Source organism: Dermacentor silvarum, chromosome 9 (genome assembly GCF_013339745.2).
Source record: "Dermacentor silvarum isolate Dsil-2018 chromosome 9, BIME_Dsil_1.4, whole genome shotgun sequence".
Classification (NCBI taxonomy): Eukaryota; Metazoa; Arthropoda; class Arachnida; order Ixodida; family Ixodidae; genus Dermacentor; species Dermacentor silvarum.
The window spans coordinates 157,280,459-157,290,140 of NC_051162.1; the positions used below are offsets into that span (position 1 = coordinate 157,280,459).

The 9,682-nt window shown below is 47.4% G+C and overlaps 1 long non-coding RNA gene across 1 annotated transcript in view; it reads left to right on the plus strand.

Annotated features, from left to right (window-relative positions):
• Positions 1-5,765, plus strand: part of LOC125940194 (uncharacterized) — a 33,221-nt gene extending 27,456 nt beyond the window's left edge. Inside the window, exon 4 of the long non-coding RNA XR_007463425.1 lies at positions 5,622-5,765. This is a non-coding gene — a long non-coding RNA (uncharacterized LOC125940194). The remainder of the gene's footprint in view (positions 1-5,621) is intronic.
• Positions 5,766-9,682: the final 3,917 nt, after the last annotated feature.

Consider the following 9,682-nt stretch of genomic DNA (forward strand, 5'->3'; position numbering starts at 1 on the left):
ACACCAAGCTTCAGTGCCTAATCTAGTTATTACACACCAAATAGCCAGTGTGCATTTTAGATAAATAACGGTGCTTATAAACGATGCATCGCGCTATATATTTTCTTTTTGTTTCTATGCGTCAGTAAATGACGGAAAATGTGGCATTATAGTATCAATGTATCTAAAGACATATAAATACCAAAAAGTTGAAAGAATGAACTTGGTTAGTTATACACCACCAGCCCGTTTAAAATATGCCGTTGTCATTATGACTATCGTCATAATGACCACGGCATAATGAGTTTGTAACAATGTTCAATATGCGTGTATATTTTAGTTAATGTTCAAGTTCGACATGGAAGCAGTACGCAACGCTAATGGTTGCATCGCAAAACGCGCATCTTGATATGACTTGTACTCTTCAGACTAAGACCCTGTCGATCATGTAACAGCAGATTATGTTCCATTTAAGATAGCATGTCGACTCAGGTCTCAGCGTTTCGGTGGAAACTGACAGTATATATGCTCGCAGCAGTGCGAGAAGTTTCGGCGGTCGTCTGCATTTGACAACAAACTCGTCTCGTGCGTTCTCATGACAGGTCGTTGGAAAAACATAGAAAATGCTAGCAAATTTCTAAAAACTTTCACTCAGGGGAGAAAATGTGCAAATGTGTCACGTAACTAGCCAGTAACTATTACGTTCACGGACCTGTGGACAGCGGCGGAGGAACGAGTGTCAAGCCGGGGTACGTGAAGGAAAAACATAGTGGATAGAGGTTATCGAGAGGAAACCAGCTACGGAACTATATTGAACAAGAAAGAATGAAATCAAGCAAAAAGACGAAATGATGCTTCAAAGCGCTGAGCACTACTGTTCGAACCCACATAATGGTATTTGATTCTTGGAACGTGGTGTCGAAGAAGAAAATTGGACGACGGCTATTCGCCTGTAGCGTCCGGAAATAGCGTAGAAGCTATTCAGCAGTCCTTGTTAGAATGTAAAACTACAGATATAGCGGTAATTAATGAGTTATCCTGTCGAAGGCCGTGAGCTTTAAAGGTAGTAGGAGAAAGGTAAATGAAGCTGCGCTTGAAACAGTAAAAAACCACTGAAGTGCTAGAGTACAGCGCAAAATAGGGTCCGCGTAAATTCACACGATGCTCGCTGATTGCGATAGCCGCGATATTGGTCACTCTCATATGATAGTCAAATCATTTCTAATGTTCAACTGCTCACTAAGGTTTGTGTAGCTGCATGCCGTAGGATAATCCAGCAAATAGTCTTCTAGGTCAACAGTCTTTTAAAAGCGTGCCGGCGCGAAAGCAGATGTGCGACAGTAGCTAAGAGGAGTTTAATAAAACTTTGAGGTCATGTTAAGAGCCCGCTTTTTGGGGCTTCGACTTTTATTGCGGAATGTCCGTGCTGGTATATAACCGCGACTAGCTAAGTGGTCGTAAAGTGTACGCAAAGTATACTCGAAATCTCAAGACGATGTGCATTGCTGTTCCAGATTATAGGTTTCTGCACTGTGCATTATTTATTGGCCCTGTTAGCTGGAAAAGCACTGCATTTCACGACACCTACGTTTTCATAACGCATTTCTCGAAAATGGTTCTAAGTTTCAAGCGAAGGGGTATGCTATGAGCACTGGCTTGACTTCCAGTTTGTAGTTGTTTATAATTATATAATTAGGTTGGCTATAATTATAAAAGTATATGGTAATATCTTATGAATTCTGTATACTGGTACCAAATAGCATCACATTTCCTCAATATTGCTCGATTATTAGAAATATGACTTAGTATAAAGGTGTCGTCTCTTAGAATAAACTTTAACTGCGGTCACTTGCTTGCCTCAGTGACTCTCGGTGTCTTTGTTGATTTTCCTATAAGTTTATTTTGTATCTTAAGATACACAATACTTCTTATTATGTGTCTGAAATAAAGATACTGACACATGTCTTGCCGAATGTATTATGATACAGATAAAGATACGAAAGAGTATCTTAAAAGACAATCTAAAATACATGTATATTCGATACTGCCCAGCCCGGCTAGAGTTAGTGTATATGCTCCCTACGGGAGCAGAGTTGCGCATAGGTCCGCCATCTTGCCCGCCGATGCATCCCTGTTAAGCATAAAAGCCACACCTCTTGAATTCAGGACACGGCGCGGCTCAGCTTCCGAGTGTGCTTGCTTCTTCATTCCGCGAAGGCCAGGTGGCGCGGCAGGCGGCAGCGCACAGAGGCTCTCGACGATGGTGGCGTGGCGGGCGGTAGTGCAGGCCATAGAAACTCTATGGTGCGGGCGCAGCCATGAAGTTGGCTTTCCCTCAAAAGGATGCTTTTTGCGCATGTGACCAGATTTGGCGAATAGGGGCGTGAGCGGCGCGCGCAATCAGACGCGCAACTCTGCTCCTCAAGGGGAGCATATACCGTAACTCTGAGCCCTGCTAACACTCTGGGCCACGTAGCAGCGCCTCCGCGAAGCCCACACATGGACTCCGAAATGCATGGAGTGTCGGCGCATGTGCGCTGAGACACGCATCATGCGGATGTAGCGCTCCTCTCTGTAGCTTCTTTCCGAACACGCTGCCCCATCTAGTAGCGCTGCGCATGGCGCCGTTGCGTGCGAACGCTGTTAATTATTCGCTCTCTTGCCGCAAACGCAAAGGCACATCCTCTGTGACTTAAAGGGACCCTGAAATAGAGCTCTGCACGGGCCCAAGCCCGGCCCGGCCCGGCCCGCGTGCCGGGCCGTGTACAGCCGCCTGGTTGAGGGTTTGCCACAAAAGAGTTTAGCGTGTCCGGTATTTAGGTAAACGCAAGCGCAAGTATACTGGCCGTTTTACCACGCTTTACGTGATGAACGGAGGCGCAAAAGTGAACTGCTTGCACGGTACAGCCACCTGGCGGCACAAAGCTCAACCAAACACACAGCTAATAAAGCAGTAACCAACTTTTGTCTACTTTGCTGCTGGCTCAAATTTTTGGCAGGAGCGTAATCTTGAACACGTTGTCATGTTTAAAATGTTTTACACTTGGTTACAGGAATATTAGCTCTGTATTTGGCTGGTAAAGCTCTGCGCCACCAGATGGCTGGACCGCGCATGCCGATCAGGCCGCTCATGTACGTCTACGAAGCTCCTTCATCACAGCCGTATGGAGGGGCTTTAGTTTACGCCTCTGGCTATTCGTCAAAACACCCAGCTCGCCTGTGGTTACACCGGAATACCGGACACGCTCGGCGCTGCGACAGAATGCTCGCCACGCACGCTGCTTGATCGCTCTCGCTATGGATCGACGGCCGGGCGGCTAGCGGAGAGGTTGGAGAGCCTTCGCGCGCTGGCTCCAAGACAACCGGAGATAGGCGACAACTCGTCACAACTTGACGTAGAGCCAGCGAAGGCGGAGATTAGACCCGATCCCACGGCGAATGACTTGAGGAGAAAATGCATGGCTAGGGAGGAGGGTAACTTGTAATCGTCCGTAGATCTCTTAATATGAGACTCTTCACTTGAATTGTGACGCGAATGTTTTACTGTAGCTGTACCCTACGCGTCTACAAAATTTGTGTGAACCTTTCAGAGACCCTTTAAGGTGGTCAGAGGTTCGACGAAGAGCGGCACGTACCTAGTGTATTAAAGGGACACTAAAGAGAAACCGGAAGTTGAGCTTAAATGGTAGAGTATCCTTTCACGATCACAGCCATACCATTCTTACTGCAAACAGATGTTTAATAAGCGAGAAAATAGCGAAAAACTGAAGAATAGGTGCTGACGCCCCTTCGAAATTCCCGCACTACGTGATGTGACGTCGGAGATTACAAACGCAGGCCGGTCGCGATTGGTCGAGAGCGATTTATCGCTGTTTATAAAATGCAAAATGAAATACACCTTAAACGTACATAAACAGCATTTGCCAACTTTTTAAACCGTTTCAAGCGAGGAAGTACAAGTTTAGCACAAAAATTAAATAAATAAGAAAAAATGGCATGGCGATACATGCGGCCGTGATAGTTTCGTAGTTTCGTTTTTGGTCAATGCATCGTCGCGCGCGGCTGTTCCGCTCTACGGTGTTTGGTTGCGTGTTGCGTGGCTCGAAAAACGTTGACTTCGCGGGAAACAGCCAGAAAATGCCTCGTGTGTGTAGTGTTGAGGGCTGTATAAATGGCCCAAGGCGCTTGATTAGGGGCAGCGGCAGTGTTGACTCGATTGTGTCCTTTCATGTGGCGTCGCTCGGAGAGCCCCGGCTCCCCGGCGTTCGCAATGGCTCAGTGCTCTGCCGATGATAAAACGGCAAAAGAGGCAGAGAAACCGATGGTGTGCTCTCTGCATTTCTCGCCCTCGGATTATATGTATAATCTTACCCTCGGAAAGTATCTTGGCGTGCCCCAGAGGCCAGTCCTTTCTCGAGCAACTGTTCCTTCAATGCGGCCTTCATCAAACCTCCTACCGGTGCCCATGCAGCAGCAAACTGGCGGCTCGGTGAGTGCTGAATGTCATTAAATAAAGCCACGAAATAACCATACCGAGTACGTGCACAACTTTCTACGCTTGTTCTGTCGGGAATATCGTCGCCTGGCGGACCGGGCGCTTCGCCTCCCGTCGACGAAAACGAAGCTCTGCATACCGCCGGCGCGGCCGGCGGCTCACCGCCATCGCACGCGGAAACACCTACCGCTCGAGCACAGAGGATCATTTCGCGCTCCGTTTCACTGAATATCGCTGAAATGCAGTCCTGCTTTCCTGGCGAGCTCTTCGTTGCAAGGTTCAGTGGCAGCTACGGTATCCATCGCGGCGAACGCAAACGCAGCGACCATGCATGCAGCCATGATGCATCCAGGCCAGCGCCTCGGGCGTTTACGCAAGCGGTGACGTATCATGGCGCATTCTGATTCGCTGAGAGCAATGCAATCTGTGACGACACTGCTTCAGCGCCAAATCTAGGGTGAGAGAAATTGAGGAAGAGATATTTGGTCTTTGTTTCCGAATTTCTCCGCTAATAACTCATATTTTCGCACCCAACAAAAACGGCATGCGTTCCTGAAGGTCCCTCTTTTATTCCAGCCGAACTTCCTGTTTCTCTTTAGTGTCCCTTTAACGGCGCAGCTCGGTAAGGCGTTGGCGTGAAAGACTCACTGAAAAGCGGCGCACACTAACTGCATTTGTGGCGTGGCTTGCTAAAGCCTCGCGCTGTGGTCCTTGAGGAACCCGCGTGAAGTGGGTTCAATCCTGCCAAGCATAGAAGAAATTTCAAAGGTATACGTTGTATGTATGTTTCAAAGGTGTAGGGTATGTTGTGCGGGTCGAAATCTTCCGTCGCGAAATCAGCCAGGCAAAATGCAGCCGGGCACTCCTCTCCTTCACTACTGCTACTGCACGCTGTTTTCTAATGCACATGCTTCACCGTCTATAGGCACTTCCATAAAGTGCGCGCTCGGAGAAATTAAAAGGGTTGTTTTTTTGTGGATCTTCATCCATAGCAATTGGTGAAGGCGGCGTTCACACAAAGTCGGTGATACATTGCCTTCCGGAAACCGAGAAAATAATGAGCTTGTCTCTGCCTTTAGTTTCTTCGTACGTCCGTGTTTTGTTGCGCTGTCCAGATACCCTTGAAGTTGCCATTTCTTTAACGCAGTTGCTGAGCCGGAAGAAGAGTCTCCTTCTGGGCATGATGCCAGACGACCCTTACAAAAATATGCCATACAGGTGCTTCAACTCCACCTTCGTTGGGATCGATGGTGACTGGATATACCGGGATGTTTTCTACAGAAAGAAGGAACATGTAAGTAAGACACCGTCAGAACGGTGGTTCACAAGTGCTCTTTACATTCCTTCACACTATTCGTAAAGTAGGCGGTTTAATAGGTTTTCGTGATTGCGCGAAATATCTCAGTATAGGAGATAGACGCCTAGAAGATAGAACTTGCGCCTTTCTTTGTCATGCGCATCATGTTGTTCCGTTGAATAACTTAAATGAGCGACATCAGCGACAACCAATAGCGATAACCTATATGAGCGCAGTACGTATACATTTTTATGATTGAATATGATGTCATGTAAACAATTGTATCGCTAGTGTACAGTATCGATCAGTTTTCAATTTTAGGTAGTCTAACTTGTTACAGCTAAAGACACCTTAAAAACCTCCGCCTAAGATGTTTCAGCAGATGCCTGATAAAGCTGCCACTCTAGCATAAACCGACTAATTGTGTCATTTCAAAAGCTGCCCGTGAAGGTCCCTGCTCTCTAATTAAACATTACTTAGGCCTGATGTGCAATCCCTAAGTATTGAACTTAATACGATTTGGGTCTTTACCTTGAAGTGCTCAATGAAAGAGTGCTATAAGGCTCGGGTAAGCACGCAAGTTTGTAATGCTGGCCCATTCGCTTAAGAAAAGAAGCCCTCCTATACCTTCTGCACTAAGAAAAATTCCCGTTTTCTCTTTACACCGAACTAAAAATTGCTTTCATGTATGCAGTATAGGCCTTTTTCAGCGCCTGGTTGTAGGTGGTGCCATGTTTTACCCTGTACTGACGCGTTCATTACTTGCATCTTCTGGCCTCCGGTGCCTCTTTTTACGACGAAAGCGCACAATGGCGGTGTGGCACAGCAAGGCACTGTTTCTGTGTTCATCGCCGGCAATGACAGCGTGAACGACATGAAACATTGCCCAACACTTCAGAAGACATGTAAACGCCCCATAAGCATCCTTCGGAGCTCATTGCGTCTTGTCAAAATCCTACGAGCGTTGTCGCATGGTGCACGTACAAAAAGGTTGGGCTAGAAATTGTTATAAACAGTCATACATGCTTTGAGCCGCAGCAAAAAAAGTATTTAGAATTGATATTCGTCCACTTATTTTCCTTGTTTATTGTAAATGGCTTGGAAGAAACAGGTTGTCATGTTTTCAGTTCAGTATTTCGTTTTGTGGTGCGATGTTATTGTTTAATTATATACGTTATCACTCGCGAATATGTTTTTGCACATGATTTGTTATGCCACGTTTTGATCTTCAAACATATGTTTTTAAGTTTTGTAACGTCATTTGTTTACGTTGTGGCTCGTTCAGCTTCGAATAGTTTTACGTCACAAAGCATGTAAAGCATTCATACATCAGCATACACTAACGAATGCACTCATATCTAATACATGACTGAGTTTGAGTGAGGTTCACTGCGTGGGGTTGGATGCTAATGAAAACAAGTAAAATAATATTTTATAAGTGCGCGCGAGTGTCTGCTAATTGCGCGGTGCTATCTGGTCATCAGATTTATCTGGGAACATTGCCTTTTATCAAACAATACCTCAAGTTCTTCCACTGCAGCAAAACCGTGCTTTGAGTTAGATAAACGGTTCGACACTTTATTCCAGAGTTGAAGCGCAAAAAGCAAGAATGAAGAAAAGCTGGGAGGACAGTAGCTACACGTAAAGCAGAGTTAGGCGAACGCCATTAACCAGCGGTACATCTTTAGATGCTTCTCTGTCGTGGATAGGATAGAAATAAACTTTATTTGTCCAACGGTTAAGGCTGCTGGTGCCCGGGGCTAGGCTGCCAGGGGACCATCGCCCGGAGAAAAATCTTCCGAGAGCCTCGTGAACACCAAACACTGTGAGCTCATCAGTTTTTGGTATACCGATCTATGTAGGAATCCTGCAGTTGTCATTCCACTAACTAAATGAAGAAGCCTTGCTCATTTGCGTGTGTGTACAGCATATTTGGCATATACTTTTTAGGGGCGAAGCTCCTTATAGCGGCACCCGTTGCGTCCCCGTCGTCGTAGTAGTAGTGTGTAACCAGTCTGAGAAAAATGAGAAAAAAATCACAGCATATCCACGGGGTGAATGATGATGAGTGGGCGAAGCTCCGAAGGGAAACATCGGATCTCCCGCTTAAGGGACGCTAGCACAAACGCGTTAGAAACGTGCAGTACTCTCTAGTAAGGGGGAGCGGAGCGGTCACAGCATCTTACGCAGCCATTTACACATGCCGGAACGTGCACCGCGTTTGCCGACGCCATCACATGACTGCTGAGAGAGTATACCCCCGCATTCATAAACGCTCCTCGACTTGAACTTGACTTGCCACCGCCTTGGCAGCGCGTTCGAAACGCGTTGAAGGTAAGGCGGAGAGGCCACAGCGTCTTACACCAGCTTCTTACACGGGCCGTAACGCGCTAGCACAAACGCGTTAGAAACGCGCTAGAAACGCGGCCTTTCGTTAATGTTGGGTATTTATTGCCATCGTGGTGCGTGTGTCTATGTGCGCTTCGTGGCGTAGTGGTTAGCGCCGCGCGTTCGGAAGCGAGGGGTCCCTGGTTCGATTCCGCGCTACGGACACAACTTTCGTAATTTTTTTTTTCATAAAACGCCGGAAGCGTTCTCCGGAAGCCGGAAGCTGGCTTCCGGAACCGGAAGTGGAAACGGAAGCGGAAGTAGGCTTCCGGTTATACTGTACGTATACATATATATGTATATATGGGTATACATACATATACTAGGGAGCCTCCATGTACCGCGTAAAAGTAGACGTGGCTACCTACTAGGACGACTACTACTACTACTACAGAGGAGGGACAGACCCACACCCTAAGGAGCTTCGCCCCTAAAAAGATTCCGAAGTTGTGTCCGTAGCGCGGAATCAAACCAGGGACCCCTCGCTTCCGAGCGCGCGGCGTTAGCCCACTACGCCACGAAGCGGACATGGACACACGCACCACGATGGCAATAAATACCCAACATTAACGAAAGGCCGCGTTTCTAGCGCGTTTCTAACGCGTTTGTGCTTGCGCGTTACGGCCCGTGTAAGAAGCTGGTGTAAGACGCTGTGGCCTCTCCGCCTTACCTTCAACGCGTTTCGAACGCGATGCCCAAAGCGGTGGCAAGTCAAGTTCAAGTCGAGGAGCGTTTATGAATACGGGGGGTATACTCTCTCAGCAGTCATGTGATGGCGTCGGCAAACGCGGTGCACGTTCCGGCATGTGTAAATGGCTGCGTAAGACGCTGTGGCCGCTCCCCCTTATTAGAGAGTACTGCACGTTTCTAACGCGTTTGTGCTAGCGTCCCCTTAAGCGGGAGATCCGATGATTCCCTCTGGAGCTTCGCCCACTCATCATCATTCACCCCGTGGATATGCTGTGATTTTTTTATATTTGAGGTTTAGCGTCCTGAAACTTTCCTGTGGGCTATGAAGCAAGTGCTAGTACTGGGGCTCGAGCCCGATCTATTTCGACCATCTACTGCACTTTAACGAGCACCTAAATAAAAAATTCTACAGAGCCAATCTGACAGAGCCGATCTGACGAGGGCGTGAGCCTTTACACAGCAATGAGCAGTCACACGCCTACACCCGAGCGCATGTACACCGGCAGCCGCGAGGATGCGCCTAGCGAGTTCCATTCCGAGCCAAAACCGTTAACCTACACGCACATCCTACAACACTGTCGCCTTTCACGAAGAACACTACCACCGCCTGATAATGCTCTGATGTGTGAGGAAGACGTAATATAGCGGAAACTCCAAACAACACATAACCACACTTAAGTCTCCACCACACGATACACTCTGCTCTGTATTCCTATAAATGTGCACACTGAGATCAATAAGCAACGGTTTACCTCATGGTATGGGCTTGCGCAAGCACACCAGAGCTCCCACCCATAACACACCCAACCACACGGAAATGGGAGGCATCTCTG